The sequence below is a fragment of the Nelumbo lutea genome, chromosome 7 (genome assembly GCF_056320005.1).
Source record: "Nelumbo lutea isolate HS-2025 chromosome 7, American lotus-T2T, whole genome shotgun sequence".
In the NCBI taxonomy this organism is placed as follows: Eukaryota; Viridiplantae; Streptophyta; class Magnoliopsida; order Proteales; family Nelumbonaceae; genus Nelumbo; species Nelumbo lutea.
Window position 1 is genome coordinate 24,606,606 of NC_142690.1, and position 23,336 is coordinate 24,629,941.

The 23,336-nt window shown below is 34.4% G+C and overlaps 1 pseudogene across 1 annotated transcript; it reads right to left on the reverse strand.

Moving 5' to 3' along the window:
• Positions 1 to 20,729: 20,729 nt before the first annotated feature.
• On the reverse strand, positions 20,730 to 22,170 carry LOC148845712 (protein RETICULATA-RELATED 3, chloroplastic pseudogene; annotated as a pseudogene). The gene has a single exon (XR_016102246.1). The product of XR_016102246.1 is annotated as a protein RETICULATA-RELATED 3, chloroplastic pseudogene (transcript).
• Positions 22,171 to 23,336: the final 1,166 nt, after the last annotated feature.

A 23,336-nucleotide genomic window follows, 5' to 3' on the forward strand; every position in this document is an offset into this window, starting at 1 on the left:
TCTGAGCATCAATTTTCAGTGGTTCGCAGAGGTCTAGTAAGCAAATGCACGTCAACCTTATCTTGGCGACCGGTTTGCAATCACCCAGTTGCACATAGGGGTAAATACGGTTTTAAGGAGAGTGACCAAGTGGCACGACTCAACCCTCTATCTTTCTGCAATTCCCAATTTCAAGTTCCTACAACAACTTCACATCACTGCAAGCGATTACCGATAAGTTCTATCTACTTTCTTTACTATTTTTACAACAAAAAGTGATTAGTCTAAGTTGATTGTAACAAGGACGATAAATATAGGTGGGAAAAATCACAAAACCGACATTAGAAGGCCAATGTTAGATGGGGACTTCTCTTTTATCCATTCTTTTCTTTTGAAGGCCAAGGTTAAGCAGCCATTGGAAGAAATAAGAGTGGGTCTTCTTTGGCTTTCTCTATTAGAAAGCAATGATATCAATTCTTTTGGGATATTCCCTCCTTTGTTAAAGAGACTAGGGCAAATTTGGGTTTTTTAGAAAAAAACTTGCCACATGTAATGACATCTACAAATTGATCTAAATGGTAAGGAGGTTTGTGTCCGATGACATCATCTAGTAAGGGAGATCTTAGTCCTTTTGCAAAGAGCGAGGAGGTCTTATTATATAAGTTAAATCTTTAAGGGAGGTTTAAGTCTTTTACCCTATAGGCTATAGATAAAGACAATGCTTTTGTTTTATTTTTTAAACAGTGTGAGATTTATTATCGTACACATTGTATACTCATTATTAAATCTTATTTAAAATCCCACATTGTTTAGGAATCAATATGTAGGCCTTGTCTTTATTTATAAAGAATAGACAAACTAAAACATGTATAGATGAAAGCAAAGCCTTCATTTTAATTTTAACTAGGGGGGTGCCCTTGCATTGCAAGGGCTAATGAGAAGATAAAGAAGTTTTCAAATAAACGAGTTTATTTAATTAAGAGGCTATAGAAAAAAGAAAAATAAATTGTATTTTGAAATAAAAGAAAAATAGAAGTATCTTTATTTGTGAGATTGTATTTGAATATATAGTAATAATGAATTTAAAAATAAGAAAATATCAACTAAAACATTTGCCAATGCAACACTTACCAACACACATTACTACAAATGTGATAACCTATGATTTGTTAACATGATCATACCCAAATCCATTGACTCAACAACTGGAACCACAAATCCTCATCACCAAGAACCAGATCAAATACAACAAAAACCTTAGGAACATAAGGGCAGAAACTACCATCAATGGGAAAGCCTCCTTTGGTTGGGGTTTACAATGGGAATGTTGGGGGATAGGAGCTCCTCCAAACCTGCATCCAACCAAGAAGAAAAACCTAGAATTAGGAATCAATAGGGAGAAAATAAACCAAAAATACTTAAGTAAGAAAAACAAAGAAAAAAATAAGAAGAGAAAGAAACCACCATTAAATAGGACATCTCTTCGGTCTCTATTACTCTGTTGCCATCCAAGAAAAATAGAGTCTAAAACCAAAAAACATAAGTGATGAAACCAAACACAATGTTGTGTGTATGTGAGAAAGAGAGATAAAAAATATAAATATGTTTTCAACCTAAGTATCTAGGTCCTTAGTCAATTTCCTTACACTTGAGCTCACCATAGCAAATGATCTTTTGGGTAAATTTGGGGTTGACTTCACTTATGGGCAAGTGGGGAGTTATAGGATTTGGGCATTTAGTGTCAATTCAACTTTACTCTTGGGGCACTCTTTGGCTCTTGTTAAATGGGGTTACTCTCAAGACTCACACTTACGCAAGTTTAAAAGACTTAAAGAATTATAATCAATAAACAAGTTTCACATTGATTAGGAATCAAATTGAAGACCTTACCTTCATCGATTAAAGGATAAAGAAGCCAGCCCTTATAAAAATCTGAGTTGATAAGACCCACCTAACTGACCCAACTTGATTCGAATTGGCCGATTTTCAAGCAACGTTGAGAGAAGTAGTGATGATTTTGGTTTGATTTTGTGTAAATCGATTTGATCAATTATATATATAACAATTAGCTTATCCGTGGTTTAGTTTGGTGTGGTTTAAAGAATATCTCAGACTAAACCAATAAATTATGATTTAGGAAATTCTCAAGCCAAACCAAACCAAACCATTTTATTGCAGTTTGGTGTGGTTTCTAATACGGTTTGGGGACTTTGGACCCTTTTATGATTTACTTGGATTGATATAGAATAAAAAATTAATTAACTGAAAGGGGCTAGGGCATCGAAGAGAAGAGAGAGAGAGAGATTAATTTGATTTTTAATTAAAACTTAAAATTAAGATTAGAAATCTTGATCTTTAATCTTTATTATCATTTTATAAAATAAATACTTTTATTATATATTTATATATTTACAACTTAAAGCCTAAAACGTTCAACATTTTGTGTTATATATATAATTATATATATTATATAATATTATGTTATATTATATTATATTAATACAGTTTACAGTTTTGTTTGGCTTATAAATTTTAATAAACCAAACTGAAATTGTAAACTTTTTTTTTCAAAACTCTGAAATTGAATTAAACCATTTTTTATTACAGACTGAACAAAATCACAAATTTTTGGTTTGGTTTGGTTCAGTATATCGATGAATTCAAAAACTGATACGTATTGATACTTCTAAACTTAGATAGAGGTGTAAAACGGGCTGTCCTGGGCCGTGCCGTGCCACCCTCCCCTAGGATAACTTGGGGGGTTGGCCCAGCACAGCCCATGGCTCAAGCCCGTGTGAGTCCGGGCCATGCCATGCTGCGGGCTGGGTTGGTTCATGGGCTAAGCCTTGGGCTAGACCGAGTCATGGACCGGCGCAAAACCATTTATTTAAAAATTTGAAAAAAAAATTAAAATTTTAATTTTATATGAATTTTGATATATACAATTGCTTATATATAATAATTAAATAAATTAGTATAATAAAATAAAAAACAATTATTTATTTTATTAATATATTATATATTATATTATTATATAATTTTAATTTATATAAATATATATAAAATAAATAATATATATAGGCCATGCTAACATGCAGGCAGCACGACCCGTAAACCTAAAACTCCAGGCCCAACATGACCCATACAATGGTGTCGGGCCGATTTAAAGTCAGGCCAAGCCGTGCCGAACCACGGGCATGACTCGATTTACACCTGCAAGCTTAGATATGCAATAATCATTATATTATAAAGGATCAATAAGAAACTACTGAAGTGGTTGAACTGGTATTTTGCACCACTATGGATACTGTCGTAGGCACTTTGGACTCAAAATATGGTGATTTGTCAATAAATATAGATACTACTATTGGTATTTTGGACTCGAGGATTCATTTTGCCATGGTGACTTAAGAAGAACTTTAGGTTTACATGCTTGTTTGGTTAACAACTTTCCATTAGTTTTCTATTTCTCTCTTATTTTTATCAAATCAAACAGTTTTATTGTAGATACAAGATTTGGATATAATGGCCTAGAGCACAAACCCTATTGTCAGCAACAAACATGTATGCATGACCATGTGAAACATCTACCATACTTGTGGAGATATTATATTCCTGATGTGCGATTGGATGTGTGCTGTTAGTATGCTAACATACTTTTTGCAGTAGGTCCCATCACCTAGATGATGGGAAGTGGGGACATGCCTAAAACAAGAAGAATATGCAAGATAAAACATTTAGTGGGTCCTATGCAAGAAATTTAGGAACATTTTGTTATAGAGGTCTCACAACTTAAAATTAGTGATTTCTTTTTCATGATCAACTTACTTAAAATTATGAATTTTGATTCAATAATGGACCACACTTTTGTGATTTCCACTTGTAATAGATATACATATATTCCCCACCTAATACTGCCATGTGTCCATCCTACACCAATTCAGCAGTGGGAAGTGTATTCTAGTGCCCTTGTTGAAAAAGAAACTCATGGTTGAGAGGAAAGATTATATAACTATGTTCCATTTAATTAGCTGAGTTATTAGAGAGGAACAACTTGAGATGTACACCCAAAGTCTAATACCTAATTCAGCATTGCATTCAATTTTCCTGTATTTAGATGTTAGAATCTGTGATGTGATTTAATCCCATTTCATAAAATTAAAATCCAAATTCAATTAAAAATTATATACATGAGGATGACAATTTTCCCTGTCTCAAATGGGTACCCGACTTCCTCGGCCTGATGGGAATGGGGGATGGGGATTGCTTTGGCATGGTGAGGTGGGGATGGGGACAGGGATTAATAGAGATTCTTGGCCGGGGTTGGGGTCGGAGATGGGAACCACCTTGCCCTGACCCCTATTATATATATTCTTCATACTAAATACATATTATTATATATGATATTATTTATATTATTCATATATTTAAAATATTATCTATATTTTAAATTTTTTATTTATTTTAAGTAAATTTATTTTTTTTAAATACTGTTAACTAAAAATTCCGGGGATCCAAGTCCCCGTGAGAAACCCATCCCTCTCAGGGATCAGAGATAGAGGACAACTTTTATCCCCATTGGGAATTGGGGTCAAAGTCATGGATTTATTCCAAAATTGGGATTAGGGGCGGAGAATATAATCCCTGCCCCAAACTCGGCCCGTTGCAATTCCTATATATACATGTACAAACTACATTCATATATAATTATATGAAATTTATAATTAATAAATTTAATATTTTATATTTATATACATTTATTATACATTAATTAATTATTTTAAAAACTTTTTAAACGTTTTTTGTCATTTAAAAGATAATAAGTTAGATGGTGTTAAATTCCAGTTTGATCCAGGTTCGACATATTTGATTCAGATCCAAAGGATTAAATGTGGATGTAACTGGATCCAATCCGAATCCTATCACAGCCCTAATTATAGTTTGTATAATCATATAAAACCAATCTTGATTTGATCCTTGCCTGCCAATGGGTCGGATCTGTACATGGTCAAAGACCCATACGGAAATACGTAGATCTGGTTCTGATCCAGATCCTATACGGTCTATAAAGAAATAGAACCAAAGCCGACATTATTAATCGGCTCAAATAGACTTTAACTCTGATAATTTAACAAAAACTTACTAATCATTTTTCTTTTCTCAGATTTTATTGCATATTCTCTATAAAATGATAATAAACCGTGAGAAATATATAATCCATATTTTCTATAAAATTCTTTTATTATCCATATTATATAGTGATACATCGACGACATATTTCTCTACGAATGATAAGAGATGTTTTGAGCTTGAATTTGCTAGCAACAAAACTGGTAGTTGAACGTATCCACAAGACACCATTGCCGCGACAAATGAGATTAGGGGTGCAAATGGATTGGATCATGGTTTGATTCGAGAAAATTCGGTTTGATATATATATACATGAACCGGAAATAGAACTGGTCAAGTAGTTCAACCGTCCAGGTCGAATGATTCGACCCGTGATGTCATAAATAAATTAAAAATAAAAAATATATTTATAAATAATAAAAAAATAACATAAAATTAAATAAAAAACAGAAAAATACAGTGGGCTTGGTCGAGCCCACCATCTGGGGAGGACTGCCCGAGAAGTCGGGCTTGGTCGGTTTGAAGTTAGGGATATTACACTGCTGGATTTCAGTTGTGTATACTCTACCCATATGTGTTGATAATTAACACTTTAAACTACCAAAAACAATGAAATTAAGAAAATAAATTTAGATAATAATCAAACACCGAAATCCAATTAAATAATATTACAAAAACATAACCATGAAGAACATTGATCATATTTTCTGAAAAATGAAGTTTTGAATACAACTGAGATGACCTGCACCTGGGCTCCCTGTCACCGTATGCTAATAGCATCAATGTTCCCCCCAGTGAAATGCACAGAATCCAGCGTAATTGGAAGTGTCTTTCCAATACCCTCAGTATGCACTTCATCCATCTCTTCTGCAAGTTCAGCAACAAGATCTTCAACTTTTAGACCCATGAGTGACTTCAGTTTCTGAACATTACCAGCCAGCCGATCAGATAAAACTTCTCCAATAGCTCTGGAGAAAAAGGATAAACCCGATTTCAGGCTCAATGGCCAAATGGGAATTGAATGGTTCATTGTTAGTCATGGCTCAGATTTAATGGAAAATGCACCTTGAGATTTAAAATTACTGTCTTTCTCAGAATTGTCATTGAAAGACTCCAGCATTTGGTCTGGTAAACCATCAGAACCAACTATGGACTGCTCGGGCAGTCCTTCTCCCCATCAGAACTAACGGTGGGCTCGGGCAGTCAGGCTTGGTTGCAGGCAAGTTGCCGCTGCAAGCCTACAAGTCCTGCTCCAACTCGCAGACAGTGGGCTTGGTCGCTAATGCCCAATGCTGAGTGCTGGTGCAAACTTGTCGGACAGCCGCTGCAAGTGCTGGTGAGTCTTTTCGTCGTTGCAAGTTCGCCAGTTGCCATTGGTCGGTGTGTGTCGCCATCAGATGCCGGAGGGGCTGGCCGCCGTAGGTGGTTGGTCGGTAGGGTGTGAAGGTTGAGAGGAGGGAACTCGGGAAGGGTTAGAACTTCTAACCCTAAAGCTAAAGGGAGTAAGGGATTAAATATTCGAACCGGGTTGGGGATATAAAAGGTATTTTATTTTTTGTTTTTTTATTTAAAGCATTGAAAATAAAAATACTAACCCGCAAACCGCTGCCCGGGTTGAAAGGTTTAGTGGTCCGACCGCCCTGGTCAGCGGTTTTCTGACGTTTCCAACAGTTTTTAGTAAAACCGGACCCAGGGGCTGACCGGTTTTTATTTTTATAAAAAATATGCATATATATGACAAAAATAATTAAAAATACTTGTATTTTTTTTCTTTATTTAAATTGGTATATTTTTTTTTTAATAGTTTATTGATTTTTAAAGAAAACAAATCGGATCGGATCATATCCAAATTTCCAACTTCCCAATCGGATTCGAATTCAGATTCGTGTCTATCAGATTTAATCCGTTCTTCGGATCTGCAATTAACAATGTTAAATCATATTTGGATATACCCCGATTCGAATTCAATCTGATCCATTTGCATCCCTAAATGAGATAATCCCCTTGCACGGCTATAGCATCTTATGAGTAGCATATCCAAGCACACAGTGTTAAAATTGTCATTGCAGATAGGGGTGTCAATATACCGGTTTTGATTTGGACCCATCCAAATCAATATCAATTTGGACAGATTTGATGGGCCAATAAGATCTATTCAAATGTACCAGTTCAGACTTTATGGTCCTAAATATTTATTGGATTGGATTGGCCCGGCTTATTCCATCTATATTCTGTAATGGATTTTATATGGATTTAACCAATATCGGGTCTATTGATAGAAGATAAAAATATGGTGTCAATAGGTTGGAAACAATCTAATTTGGAATCAACTTGAACAGATTGGATGATCCAATTATTGAATTGGACCGGTCCAGATTCCAAAATGATCCGTAATATTCATCGGATTGAATTGAACTTGATCCATTTCTTGATTCATTTGCAATGGATTCATATTGGATTGGACCAAATCCAATCCAATTGAGACCGTTACTTTGCATGTCATGAGGCAAGGGTGCAATATGGGTCGGTTTGGTCCAGGGGTTTGTTAAATTGTCAATGGACCGAACCCGAACCCGGACTTGACTCCGATCCCCATGCAGCTGCAATTCATCAAATCGGGCAACCCGACATTAATTCTCCCCTTAAACGTTTCCAAACTCCTCCTATTTGCTTTATAAATGTCAAATTATCACAATTGAAGCAAAGAATTGTCAAATTCTCAGCCTGAGTGTTCAAACATTCAAAGTAAACCAAGTCTAGGTGGGACCAGACCACCTGTCTTTGACTCTCAAGATTCATGGACCAGAAACATGCTGAACATGATTCACAAGCAAACTCGATGAAAAGGTCATGGTCGACGGACTCTTTATCGAGCAATCCGGCGGCGAAATCCTGTGTGTGCTCTCCGACGAAGCACGTGGGTTCGTTCCGCTGCAGATTACATCGGAGTTCATTAAACCAGCAGCAGAACGCTGTGGCTGCTCCACCAGCCTATCCGAAGGGCTCAACTTCACTAAAAGCCATTGAAGCCGAGTAAAGGAACACTCCAGCAGAGAGTTCCATATTTGTTACATAATTAAGCATGTGGATAGTGTTTGAAATTGAGGATTACTACTTATAATGTTTATTAAGACATTAAAAGGATGATGGATAGTAGATCAATCCTTTTTCCCTTTCCTATATAATCCTTTCTGTTGTAATGTTCTTGTTGTTGGAGTTTGGTTCCTGTTGTCTTTGTTTTAAATGGATCCATCAAACTGATAATGTAGAGATGAAGAAAATTAGTATTTACTATTTCCAAATGACTATTAGTTTTTTTTTTTTTTGTGTGTGTGTGTGTGAGTGAATGATCAAGGTTTTATTGTTATATGTATAATATTTTTAATATGAATCACATGAAAAGTTAAATTTATTTTGTATTTTATTTTACATGTATGACATTTTTTATCAAAATAAAGTATTTTTTTAACTAACTTACATACATATTAGTATAATTTTTAATATGTACTAATTTATAAATTTAGACTTTTTTTTCATAAACAAATTCTTGATTGGAACTAAATGATTTATAAATGAGAGTGGATAAAGATTTCAATTTTTTTATTGTATTGATAGTTTTCAATTTATTTTTTATTTTTATCTAAAGAAAATCAAAACTATTAATTGTAGTTTGTAAATTGGTGGGTCCAACTATCGTCTACATCATGGGTGACTAATGATTAGAGATTCTATTAGATCTCAAATGTGGTAGATTAAGAGATTAAGAGAGAGTTAGCTACGAGTGCTCACGTTTTGGTTAACCGAATTGTGGGCTTTTTCTTTTCAAACGGAACCAGTGACATTGGTTTTTGAAAATCGATAACTGAAACCAAAGCGAAGTCGATCAATTAGAAATATATATATAATATTATATTAATAATAATAAATAATATATATTTATAATATATAATACATACATATATATTTATATATAATATATAGATAATATAAAATATATACATGAAAAATATATAATATATATAATGTATATAAATATAGTATACTGGTTGGTTCGGTTAACCACCGGTTTTTTATATTGGTTAACCGAAATCAAACCATTCCTTTGGTTTTTCCAAACCGAACCAATTGTTTCACTTAACTGGAATTTTCAGTTTGATTTTATCTTTTGGTTCGATTTTTTCAGTTTTTCTTGCTCACCCCTAGTTAGTGCATCAAGGTTATTATATTTAGTAAGAGAAGGTAAAGATATGTTTGGGTTAAAAGAGAAATTATAAGGGATTTTTTTTGTTTAAATTGTTTCATTTTATTCATAACCAGTTAAATAACCAATTCTTCTTGAATCTAAGGGGATAACTAGTATGCTTTAATTCTACCAAAAAAATAATGTGCTTTAAATTTTTTGTTTCAACTTTATTGTATCAAAAATTTATTTCAACTTCTATGTCATTTATATGAGACCGATGCCTTAATAATTTGAGGTGTGAGGTATTCACCTCACCATACTAGAGAGGCAATAGCCTCTTTATATGTTAGTAAGGCGCTTGAGACTAGGGCCACGTTTGGGAGTGTTTTTTCAATAGGTTTTGTGTTCTTATCACAAAAATCAAAAGTCAATTTAAAACTTGTATAGTGAAAGAGATATAAATGCAATTCAGATCTCCTGCCCACAAGAATCCTATCTACACCTAACCACATGACACTACAACTGTATATTGGGAACATCTCTCCATGAATGGTAACATGTAAACACAGGAAATGTTCTCAATGTGCAGTTGTAATTAGACGTGGGTAGGAGATCTGAATTCCTCTAAATGAGCTTCTATTATATATATTAAAGGAAGGTCTTGAGGCAACAACCCCCATCCTTTAGATGCTGGTATTGTAAAATTTCAATAAATAGAATCTTAAAAGAGGTTAAACTCTCACTTTTAAAAAAGTCTATCTACTCACAAAAAAGTGATAACTCCACTCTCTTAAAATTCACACGCTTAGCATTATAATCCCTAAAAAGTGGCTACTTCAGATATTATGGTAGTAGCTAAATTTTATTCAAGCACAACCATTTCAAGACTATCGATTGAACAAATAATTTAACTTAAAGATATTCAAAATATTAAATGGATAGAAAAAATAAATAAAATTCATAAAAATGACTAAGAAAATATTATTTAATACAAATGGTGTGAGTTTCATTCTTTTAGATGAAATAGTTTATTAATTGCAAACTAAATTTAACTCTTTTTTTTGGAAGCGTGACCTAATTTAGTTTAAAATTTTATCAAATAAATAGTAAATGCCAATTAAAGTGGATTGCTACTTACAAATAAGACCTCATTTAATCTCTTAAAGCATATTGAAAACAACATAAATTAATAGTGATTTTCAAACAACATAGGTCAGAATAAATTGTCTATTACAAAGATGTAAGACCCATGTTAATTTTTCAAATTAAATGATATTGTAGTTGCCCCTTAGTATGGAGTCATTCTCTAGATAAAACATGGTAAGTCTCTTGAATCAAATAAAAAGCCTAACCTAAATGTCTAATATAAATAATTTAAAATTTTGAAATAATTCAGATTAATGGTCCCATGCTCAGCATGGGGTGGTTCCTAGTTCTATAATTAAAAGTGGTCATTTGATAAAAAGAAAAAAAGAAAAAACTCCATTTACATTTACAAGAAGAAATTTTAACTTATTTCACCTCAGAGGCCAAAGCCTGAGTCTAATGCCTCTCCTTGAAGCCTTTTAAAACCATGGCATTAATAACTAACTTGGTATTGGTTTCACAAGGTATCAACTGGCTAGTTGGTAAGGTCTCCAAATGGTTGCAATGAAGACCAGATCAAATCCCATCTGCACCATGGTTCAGGTGGTTGTGGGTTTTGAGAGCCTTCAGATTTTGAGTTAACATAGGCTCCCAATAGCCATTGCAATCGTGCATTGGCAACATCGATCTCCCTTTTTCCATCACGGTGAGATGATATTCATGTACTGCTGCAATGGCTGTTGGGACTGGTTGTTATGACCCTGCGTTGGGACCAGATTGGGACTCCCAGATACCGCAATAGATAGATAGAAATCACCAGAAAAATAGAAACAAATATTTTTTTGTCTTTATTTTTGCAGTTTAGAGGAATTGCAATGCAATAACGACCTCGGTCTAGGATCTCTTACTTATACATACCCACAAAACACTATATCCATGTATCGGGAACATCTCCCCATGCATTATAACATGTAAGAGCATGAGATGTTCTCCATGTGTGGCAACAAGTCATGCATTTAGAACGATTCTTGTTTATTTCATGATGTGGAGAGGAATCATTAATGCATCACGTCTCAAACACCTAAAAATGGAAACTAATAAAAGCAATCTCTCAATGGTAGCAAGTGGCTTGAATTATGTGGAAGGTGGGGGTGAGCAAACGGTATTTATTTGGTTAAAAATCGAATCGAATAAATCAAAATTTTAAATGAAAAACTGAATTGAAAATTTGAAATTTTGGTTCAATTTTTTGTTATTTCAGTTAAAATCGAATTTCAACACTATATATATTTTAGAAAAAATTCTCAATTAGTACCCTATACTTTGGGCCTAGTGCCACTTTGGTCCTCAAACTTTAAAATGTCACAATTCACGAGTACCCAAACTTTTAAAACGTGACAATTCATTACCTGCTGTTAACTAGCTATTAATCAGCCGTTAAGCTGCATTTGAAAAAGACATAAATGCCCTTCAAGTGTTACTTAATTTTCTTTATCAACAATCTAAACATTGACAAAAACTTAACAGTCCCAAATCCTTGCCTTTTTCATTCAAGAAAGTTGGGTCATGTTTGAGTGGGCATTCTAGTGACCCCAACTTTCTTGAATAGAAGTGGCAAGGATCTGATTTTTGTCAATGTTTGGATGGTTGATAAAGAAAATTAGATGACACTTGAAGGGTATCTGTGTCTTTTTCAAATGCCACTTAACGATTAGTTAACAACGGGTACTAAATTGTCATGTTTTGAAAATTTGGGTATTGAATTGTCACATTTTAAAGTTTGAGGACCAAAGTGGTAGTAGACCCAAAGTAAAGGGTACTAATTGGGAATTTTCCCTATATTTTAATATATATTATAGTGTATATTTTAATATAATATTATATGTTAAAAATATATACTATACAATGTATATAATAAATTATATATTTTAATACATAATATAATACAATATAATATATTTTATACATATTATATATGCATTATATGTTAATATATATATAATAGATAATAAAGTTTGGCTAATTCATTTTTTTCGGTTAACCGAATTTCTAAACCTGAAAACCGAACTGAAATACCCAAAAACCAAAAAACTGAACCAAAAAAAAATCGAGACCGAAATTTTTGGTTTGGTTTTTCGGTTTTAACTGAATAATGCTCACCTCACAAATACGTCCCATTGTGCATTGGGAACATCTCCCATACTTATGAGGTCATTATGAGGCGCCCTGTGTGAGGAGTAGATCCAATTCAATGTCCACAAGCACTTGAGAAAATTCTCTCTAGAGAGGAATTGATTATTTAGGGCTATCAATGGGTCGGGTTAGGTCTATGTCAGAAAAGATTCGGACCTAGTCCATTCCAACTAGGGGTGTCAATTGGATTGGATTTGGTCCAATTCAATCCAGTCCAATGTGAATTCATTATAAACGGACCAGGTCCAATCTAATCAAATGAATGTTTTGGACCAATTTAGATCAATCCAATTAAATGTATTGACCGTCCAATCCGTTCAAATTCATTTTGATTTAGATTGCTTTCAATCCAAACCCAATCCATTAACACATATTCTTATCTTATATCAATAGACTAGATATTGGCTTAATCCAAACCAATCCAATATAAATTTGTTATGGACAGATCAGGTCCAATCTAATCTAATAAATATTTTGGACTGGATTGGTCCAATCCAATATATCTTATTAGTTCATCCAATCCGTCCAAATTAATTTTAGACTGGACGGGGTCAATCCAAAACCGTCCATTGACACCCTTAATTCCGACTCGATAAGTAAATGTCTAGAATCAATTTCGAGTTTCGACCGTATATGTTTGTTAAATGGATACATTTGAACATTATAATAAGATAATATTATAAATATGTCATGAGAAAAATATGGATCAGATTAAGGGTATCTTTGTAAACATAATTATACGGATAATCTGTTTGGGCCTTAACCGGTTTGTAACAATCAAAACCGATCCTGACCCAATTATAAATTAGGATATATAATGTAGACTGAGACCTTATATAATTGGAGCTTCATTTGGCTTTTACCTGGTCAGACGAATGCCTCTTAGCAACACTTGATTTAAAAATAAAAAAATATTATTTATTTTTGCAATTTAAACTTTAAATTTTAATACCTAAATCCTAAATTCTTCTTTTTTTTTTTTTTTTATTATTTGGTGATACACACCACTAATAAATTCCTCTCTAAAGTCGGTGCTTGTAAGAATTAAATCCACATTTATGCTAGAGCGAACCATCTAACATACCAACTGAGTCACCCTCAGTTGGCCCTAAAGCTTAAATTCAAAGGCACTGTTTGTAAATGCTTAATTTTAAACACTCATGGTAAAAAAAAATGCTTATTTTAGGTTTGGGTTACACCAATATGCGCTTATATGTGTTTGGGAAATAAGTCAGAATAAGCACTTTTTAGAAAATAAGCCTATTTTGCTTTTGCAAGAGAAATTTATGATTCAGTCCACAGAAATTTTTATGAATTTTTTTTTCGTTTTATTTACCACCTCCACGGCTCTACCTATGGTTCACTACCCCCCTCTTGAATTCATTCCTCCACTGGTCAATGTTCAACCGTACAAGCCAATAGAAGTTTATGAGATGGACTGAACAATAAAATTCCCTTTTTTCAAACACCTTTTTGAAAAAGAGCAATTGCTTATTGCACTTCTAACCCATCTTGGCCTACCATTTAATTTTCAAAATACCTATACAAGCCCATTTGAAAGAAGTAATTTTCCATGAAACACTCATAAGTCAGGATAAACACTTATTAATAAGCACTCATCCTATAAGTATTTATTTATCTAATAAGCACTTCCAGAAAGGGGTTAAATCCTAAACGCTAAACTCTAAAATTAACTACGAAAAGCATTTAATCAGATGTATCTTGGACCAGGTTCAATTCAAAACTTTTTTCATATAACTGGGTCGGATGGGATTTTTTTTTTTTTTATCAGCCAATTCAATGAAGGGTTTATGTCTGTTGTGTTTTTTTGGCCGAATGAAATTAGATTCTTATTTCCAAGTGTCAAAGCTGGAATAGCCATTCCCCATTCCCTCAAATGAGAGAGCCATTCTTCTAGGAATGGGACTCAGAATTCCATTCCGTCCAACCAAATGACTGGAATTGGAATTCAAATTCTAGACCCCTATTCCCATGAACATAGGGGTGCAAATGGATCAGATTATGACCTGATCCTATTTTTGTCAGATTTGGATAATCCTTTGTTGGTTTTTTTATCAGATCGGATAACAGAATCCAATTGAAAATCGGGTTGAATTCAAATCACTCATATCCAATCCAAAAGGATCTGGTCCAATCTGACCTATATATATGTTTATTAATATATTTATTTATAAATATGTTTATATTATATTTTTTGTATTTTTTATAAAAAACATATATATATTAATATATATGATGGAAATAATTGAAAAAAAAACTATGTATATTTTTTGTTTTTAAACTGTTTTTTTTTTCTTTTAATAATTTATTAAATTTGTCAAAATTTGAATTGGACCAGATCAGATTCAGATATCTAACATCCTTAATGGATTCAAAGTCAACTAACCATTTGTGAGATCTGATTGTACCACCCTGATTCTAATCTGATTTGACCCGATTGCATCCCTAATGAACCAAACTGACCCTAAAATATTTATTATGGTAGTTGAATCCGTAAAGTTCATCGGAACAATTGTTGATATTAACTCCTCACAATTCTGCAAGTTTTACTTGACTGAATAAAACTTTGTTTTGGGAGCTGCACCCTATTGGTGTAATTCGTAAGAGAGGAAAAATTGTGATGAGAGAGAAGGTAGAAACGATAAATATAGGATTGCAACTTGACCGGGCCCCAATTGAGCCCAACAGGGCTCAATCCATCCCAAGCTTTTGCAGGTTGGACTTGGATTTTTGGGCTTTAGGATGGGCCTGGGCCTGAATACTCAGGGAAGATCCAGCCTATGTTAGTTTAGTTAGAACGGTGAATATGCCTAGGGCAAGTTTAAAAAGGCAGTCTTCTGTTCTTTCTATTCTACTTGTATCTGATGCGTTCTTCACTGCAAACAATGCTAAGCAAGAGGATAAGAGAATCTCAAAAAAAAAAAAAAAAGTTTAAGTTAAAACATAGATTTTCTCTTATGTCCCATCTTTTGTTTGTAGACGATATGTATATTTTCTTGAAAGGCATTCCAAAGGAAAGTGATACACGTGTACAAGTTCTTAGGCATTATGAAAAAGCCTCAAGACAAATAAAAAAAGTAAAATCAACTTTTAAAAGCCAGAATCATCTTTCAACTCGAACATTCATGGCAAAATCTATTAATGGATATTCAATTTTATGAAGGTGAAGAGAATAAATAAGACAAGTGCCTCTTTGGGTGGAAGAGAAAAAATCCTTGTAAGTAGGGGTGAATACAATCAAGTTATTCACAAGTTATTGGAGTTTTATATAAAATAAGAAATAATATATATATATATATATATAGATATATATACATTATATTTATTTTTATTTTTATATATAAAAAAGCTCGTGAACTGAATAGGCTTGGCTTACTATCAAGCTTGAGCTGAACTTAGCTCAAACATATGAACTTGTTTAAATCGAGCTTGAGCACAAACTCAAGGTTTATGTTTTTTTTACCAAGTCGAGTTCGAATAATCTAATATTATGCTCATATCCACCCTATAAGTAAGGAGGTGTTAATCAAATCAATGCTTCTAACATTAGTGGTATTTGTGTAAGCACACACATATGCACATATACAAATAAGTATTAACCATATATATGATATAGTATCCACCCAAAGAAATTTTGGAGTGCAAAGGCACACAAGCAAGGCATATTTTGAAGTATGTGCCCTACTAAACTCAGCCGTAGTTTTAAAAGGTGCATACTTTTTTAAATATATTCTTTTGTTATTTTTTGTGGGCTGCTATGTGTTTTACAAATTTGTAATGGTTTATCAACTTTTAGATTATCAAAAAAAAAAAAAAAAGTTAAATATATCCTTTATGTATTAACATTTCAACAAAATATACTTATCAAAAATTCTATTAAACGATAGTCCTGTAAAGTCTTTATGAGAAATGAGCCAAGAGCACAATAAACTTTTGACTCTTCCATTAATGTTTCTTATGTGTTAAAAGTGTTTTTAAGGGTCCATTTGTTTGCGGTACAAATGTTGAATCAGGGTATTTACATACCCCGGTTTGTATTTGTGAGCGCTTGTTTGATATGTAAAAAAGTAATGATTATCAGATTAAAAATGTATTCTCCGACACTTTTGTACTCTGAAAAGAGAATATACCTAGTTTTTAGATACAAATTTGTGTTCTTTTGAAAATCAACTTTTAAAACAAACTTAAGGCATTGGAGCATAAGATAGTTGGAGCATTTAATGATGGACCCACACTTTGCACTGATTTCAAACAAACAAGATGAGTGCCAAAAAAATTTAAAATGTAAACCATATTTGCATTTATGAACCAAAAAAAGGATAAATATGCAGCGTACATATACGTTTACATTGCAACCAAACACAGCCTCAATATATGGACCTTTCTTTGAGACCACACACACCAACAAATGGCCAAAGGTATTAGATAATAGAAAGTAAGTGGAGTTTGAGGGAATCTGCTCACTTGAATAGTTTATGAGTTCAGTGTATTGTATTTGAAGTTTGTTGTATATTAAATTGTATAATAAGAGTATAAACTAGTGGTTAGATGTGTTTTGAGTTGCAACAAACTTCTTCTCTCTCTCTCTCCAATAACAATGCGATCGATCTAGATGACTTGCCATTTCCATCATAGTTGAGTGTAGGTTACAACTAACATTCTCCAAGGCTATATTCCCCTTTTCAACGGCTTGTCAATAGTTAGGCGCTTCTAAAGAGTCCGCCGGACTGGCTGGAAATAAAATCAGAATTCACATATGCGCCCCAATACTTGGATGGAAGATTTCACACACTACACTTAAGAGTGTCTATTAGGTGCCTGTTTGAGAGGGCTTTCACGCAGTGGCTTCTGGCTTTGCAAGGTGGGCCCACATGGAAAGCCTAAAATCTATGTTTGGACAAAAAACCAGAAAGCTGGAATACAGTTTCATTTGAGTAAAAAATTGAGGTTTAGGTGAAGCTAGTTATAGCTTCTTCAATAAGGTTTAATCAATGTAGCTCAATCAAAGCTGAAGCCCTCCCAAATGGTCTCTAAGGTTGTGTGATACCATTGCTGTTTTTACATGAAACGTTTTAGGTTGATCAATACAAACTGGTGAAAAATAAGTATTGTCACATCATATATGAGTCATTATTGGCGTATATAGTTGAAATGTTATATTGATGTTTCAGGTAGAAACACCAATTTTGGGTTGATCTATGTAATAAGAAGAAATGGTGATAAAGAGTCGCTTTGCTTAATTCCTTTCAAACTCTTAAATTCCGTGAAGAGAGCCATTAATAGAGATGAAGAAAGATGGAGAGGTAAAAGGTACCTTTATCTAGCTCCACTTTGTACCAAAATTCAATCTTGTTAATATATAAACCAAATTTTTCCAAATTGATATGGTCATAGGCTTCTCTATATCAACTTTACATAACATCCCTATTCTCCTGCTTCTAAATCTCATGTTTAGCAATTAAAATACCATCAAGAATCATTTCACAAACACCCCTTGACAGTTGAGACTTAGAAATCACCAACCTCAATCTATTTCATTCTTCTAGTTAGAACCTTTGGAGGTGATTTTACACACTTCCAATTAAATTAATAGGATGGGAATCCTTGGTATTAACTATTCTAACTTGCACTATTCCTAAGATTAAAAATGTAAAATGTTTAATATTGCATTGACTACTTGAACAAACATAATCATTAGGGTTGGTACCACTATGAATGGCATGCAAATCAGTTAAAAAAGAATACAAGTAAAGATAATAGAGTATGCTCAACAAGACAAATAATCAATCACAAAGAGAGCAATAATAGAGATATCAAGATTTATGTAAAAATAAATAAAAAAACTTCAATATGGGAGTAAAAATCACAAGACCAAAGTCTAAATGTCTTCCACTATCAATGAGAATACTGGGGTACAATAGTCTCTTTATCAACAATTAGAGGCATTTGCATCAAGAGATATAAACTTTCTTGGATAATACAAACAAATTTTCTAACAAGTGGATTAAAGAGAACAATATAGAAAAATTCTGATCGTTTAAACCCAATAGGAACTCTAAAGCAGAATGCTAAACATAATAATGATAAAAGCAAAAGCAGAACAAAGATAATGAGAACTCCCCTACATTTTTGTATTCTTCCTCCTTTTAGTTAAACCTATAGGAGGTTTTCAGATATCATCTTTAATCCGATTTCTTTTGTCTTGACTGGATCAAGATATCAAGATATGTTTTCAATAAAAAGAAAGGTGAAATACTATGAGAAAACAATACTACATCTTAATCAACTTTTTAGATCAAGAAGTGCCTTTGAACTCAATAAGCTATGAATATCATACCTACTTATCTAGACCAGTAATATATAAGTCTTAAGTCCATAACAAACCAAACAGATTCCTCCATGTTCTGATGATTAAACATATATGAACAAAATAATTTCAAGCCAACAAAATCTACACAATTCATCTTGATTGTTGTCAAGAGAATATCTGAGTGCAATAAGAAATGGTAGCAACTAGAGAAAATACGAATCACTAAATTGAGATAAGGGAAAACATTAAACATGTCGGGAGATGAACACCCATCAGAACCATCTACATTTGTTGATTAGTCTGAATATATTAACAGCAATTTAATTGAAAGATGTAACAGAATAACTAAAGTTGATTAGTCTGAATATATTAACAGGATTGTTGTTCATCATATTAAAGTTGAACTAAGAGCTTCCAAACTACAGGTCGCCAAAAAGGAAGATCCCATATTTCAATTTTAAGGAAAGACTTAATTAGAACTTCTCTTGTTTAAGAGCAAATCATCTAAAGTACCTATGCTGCATTTTCATTTTAGGGCAAGGAGAGAATGAGAGAATAGACTTTCCAACTATAAACTAAAATGCAAAGAGAATTGCACCTAGAACAATCATACACAACACCAATTAAAAAGGCAATCACACATAAAAATTGTTGAATATCAGGATTACAAACATGAGAACAGAGGTTCAAGTCTGAGAGCGGTCACTTTGTGAGAGAGAGAGAGAGAGAGAGAGAGACATAGTTTAGGTTCACATCCAGTCCATCCAACATCCCAAGGCCCTAGATCACGGGGTAATGACTCTTTTGACAACCATACCTAATATTGCGTTTAACCAATTAATACCCACTAAAATGAAGAGTGGACAATAAATTTAAGAACATCAATATCAACTGATGGTGGCCCAGTTGGTGAGGTCTTTGGCTGGCTGTAGCAGATACTAGGGATCAATTCCTGCTGCCACCAGTCCAACAAAGCTAAAAAAAATTTAAGAACATAAATGATTGGGATATTAAGAGAAAAAAGCATAAAGCAGAAATCTCCCTAGATCCATAAGCCCAGTCTTTCTAGAACATAGAAATTCATACTTAAGAATCTTCAATGCTATTAGGATCACAGAACATAAAACAACCACCCCCGCCATAATTTCAGTCATAGTGTTCTATATCTACATTTCCAGACCTTTCTTACTGCAGAAAACTGGCAAGAATTGCTTTACCTTGACCCTGACTTTCAAAATTCCAAGTATGCAGCATACCCTGATTGAAACTTGACTTGCTCCATTCCAATAATACCTAGAAATTTATCTGACAAATCAAGTTGACAGACTACGTAGTTGAGGATATCAACTTTGTAGCTAAAATAAAATCAGGTTTCATGAGCTGAATATACCTAACCAAAAACACAAGGGTTATCCACAAAATTTAACTCCTCATAAGTCTAATGAAACAGTTCAAAGGCCAAAACACAAAGGTTATCCACAATGAAGAACCACAACAAGAACTGATGTCAATTTTTGTGTTTAACTCAACACTAACATCAAGCAGCTCATAAATATATTGCTTATACTTTCCTATCCAGCATAAGCAATAGCAGGGGAAGAAAATAGATGGAAAAGCCCTGCTTTCTTTCATCAGGTTCTTTAAGTATAGATTATTTTAACTCCTACAAAAAAGCAATAACGCCTCTAAAATACCTTTCTGAACAAAACCCACACAAATGAGTCATTCTTTCCTAAAAGAAGTATCATCTGTAAAGGAATATGCCAAACATATCCCAACATAAAGAACAGAAGAGAAAAGGAGAGAAGGAAAATTAAGAAGGGGAAAGAAAAAGCGAACCAGAAAAGATCTACTGATAGTTCTGCACGAAAAAACATCACTTTTCATAAACTTACAGGAAATCAGGCAAACTTATTACGCATCCTTCAATGAAAACCAACTCTACATTTAGCTCTCCTTTCCCTGAAAGTTAACAAAAGAAAGAGAAGACAAGCCAAATTACTTAGACGCAGACTGACTGCTCTGTAAATCCTCACTCCCCTGTATCAACTTCACCTTCTCTTCCGCCAACTCCCCCTCCTGCGTTGAAACCACAGCCTTCCCCTCCTGAACTTTCTGTGATCCCGTCAACCTCGCCAAGATCACAAATGAAGCACCTCCGAGAAGATTATTTAAACACCTCAAAACCACCACCGAAGCCTTAAATCCCAAAGATGGCAGCCCCTTCTCCAGCAGAAACTCAACCCCGTTCAAAGTTTGATACCTGAGGTTACTGCTCAGACCCATATGAATTGCCCAAGTAATAGCATTCAACACCGTGGGCGGAGGCTTATTCGGCGTCTCGAAATTGGGATCCATCTTCTTCCTCATCTTAATCAGCCCAGTTGAAATCGCAGTGCCCACGAGCCCCGCAGCAAACCCAACTGCAGCAAACAGAGTTCCTTTATACACAAACGTCCCAAACCGATCGAGAACACTGTATGCTCCTGATTCAAACATGTGGCTCTTCGGACAGCTCGCGAAGATCGCAGGGAGATTCACCGATGACGCAGCCGCCGTTGGGGCTAAAAGATACATAAGAATGAAGTTTACTATCGATCCGACGACAAGAGTCGAGAAGACAAAGTCGAGCTCGTTGAGTCCGAAATTAGGACGAGTCGCCATGTCTCCAAGAACGTTTGCACTAACGCCGATCAATTCCTCCATCAGAACCTTGAACGGAAACTGTGGATCAGCCGCAACCCGTGATCTCCATCCGTTCAAGAACAACCCTAGAATTCCTATACCTGACGATGACGATGAAGATCGATCCTCGGAATCTCCACCACCACTATGGTCGGAACTCCACCCGTCATTGCCGCCACCGCCGGTTCCACGGCCTTTTCCGCCGGCTCCATTGCCTCCATCATTGGAAAGTTCGAATTTTCCGGCGGAGCTGGGGCTAGAAGCTCTGGTTTGGAGAAGAGAGAGAGATATATTCAAAGGGGAGGGAGAGGAGACAGAGAAATGTGCAGGGAGAGAGAGCGCCGAAGAACGGATGTTTTGGCTGGTAAGATGTCGGCTTCCGGCGAGATCATATTGATTATGTAGAGGAAAGTATCGGAGTTGGGCCACTGTCGCCATGTTTTCCGGCGAGAGAACGAGATTCAACTGAAATTTCAGTCAGTCCTCCACGTTCGATTTTGTTGCATAAAGAAGCTCTTGAACCAACCTACCAAGTCAGTTAGACAAGAAATATCCACCATCAGATTTGATGACTTTCAAATCTTACGTAGAAAACTTTGACTTTACTTAATCTTTTATCTCATGTGTCGTTGTTGGTATCTGTACTTTTCGACAACGAGATGAAACAGATGAAGTTATGATATAACGTTAGAGGATATATAATAATAATATAAAGTCGAATCCCTAGCATACAAAATATATCGTTAAATTGGAATCTTTCTTTGGTTACCATGCTACACGGATTTGAGTTGAGGCACATTTACAATTGTTTGGACGGTCTAGATTGAGCATCTCTCTTATATGAGGAGGATCAGGATACGGAACCACCATCCGTTGAGCCCACAGTGAAGGGGACTGTTTATTGGGTTCTGATCATTTGATACTCTCCACGTGGCAATTTATGAGAGTGTCTGATAGATGCGGACGGTACTGTATCCCAGACCCAAGCCATCCCATGACTGAAGTTGAAAAACGCAAATTTGTTGAGACGGGATCTGCTCCTGACATGCACGTCCGCCGTGTATTGAGAACATCTGTTGTGAATAATAATTCATAAGTACGGGAAATGTTTCAAATGCATGATAGAGTGTATATGTTAGGCGGCTGTGAGGCGCCAGGTGTAAAGATCACATCCGGTCTCAAATCTGTTTGGTTGAAAGGAAAGAGGTGGGTGGTTTGTTCATTGTTGAGGGCTTGTTTGGATTTATTCGTCCACCAACCCACGAAAACCAGGACCCGCCATCCAATACTACTCTTTTTGGCCGTTCCGGAGAATTTGAGCATGAGAGAAGCCCAGACCCGTTGTTGTCGACCCAGTGATCTGGCTGGTTGAACCATCACCTGAGCCGGTTAGACTTTTTTTTTGCTTTTCGTATTTTTAAGCCAGTTCTATTATTGATAACAGTAAATCTCATTTGTGAAATCAATTATGTTTAATATGATGAATATTTAATTAGGGATGGCAATTCTTCGACCACGTGTCGGGGTTGGAGATTGCCTTGCCGGGAACCTATTCCTCTCTAACCCTGATTAAAATAATATTTAAGTATTTTTATTTTTTAAAAAGATATATTAAAATAATATTTTTATTTAATTTTTTAAATAAATAAGTCTATTTTCTACAAAAAATTAATTTAAAAACTTTAGGTATTTGGGTTCTCGATGGGGAATTCATCACTTTTAAGGATCATAGAAGATCAGGGTCAATGA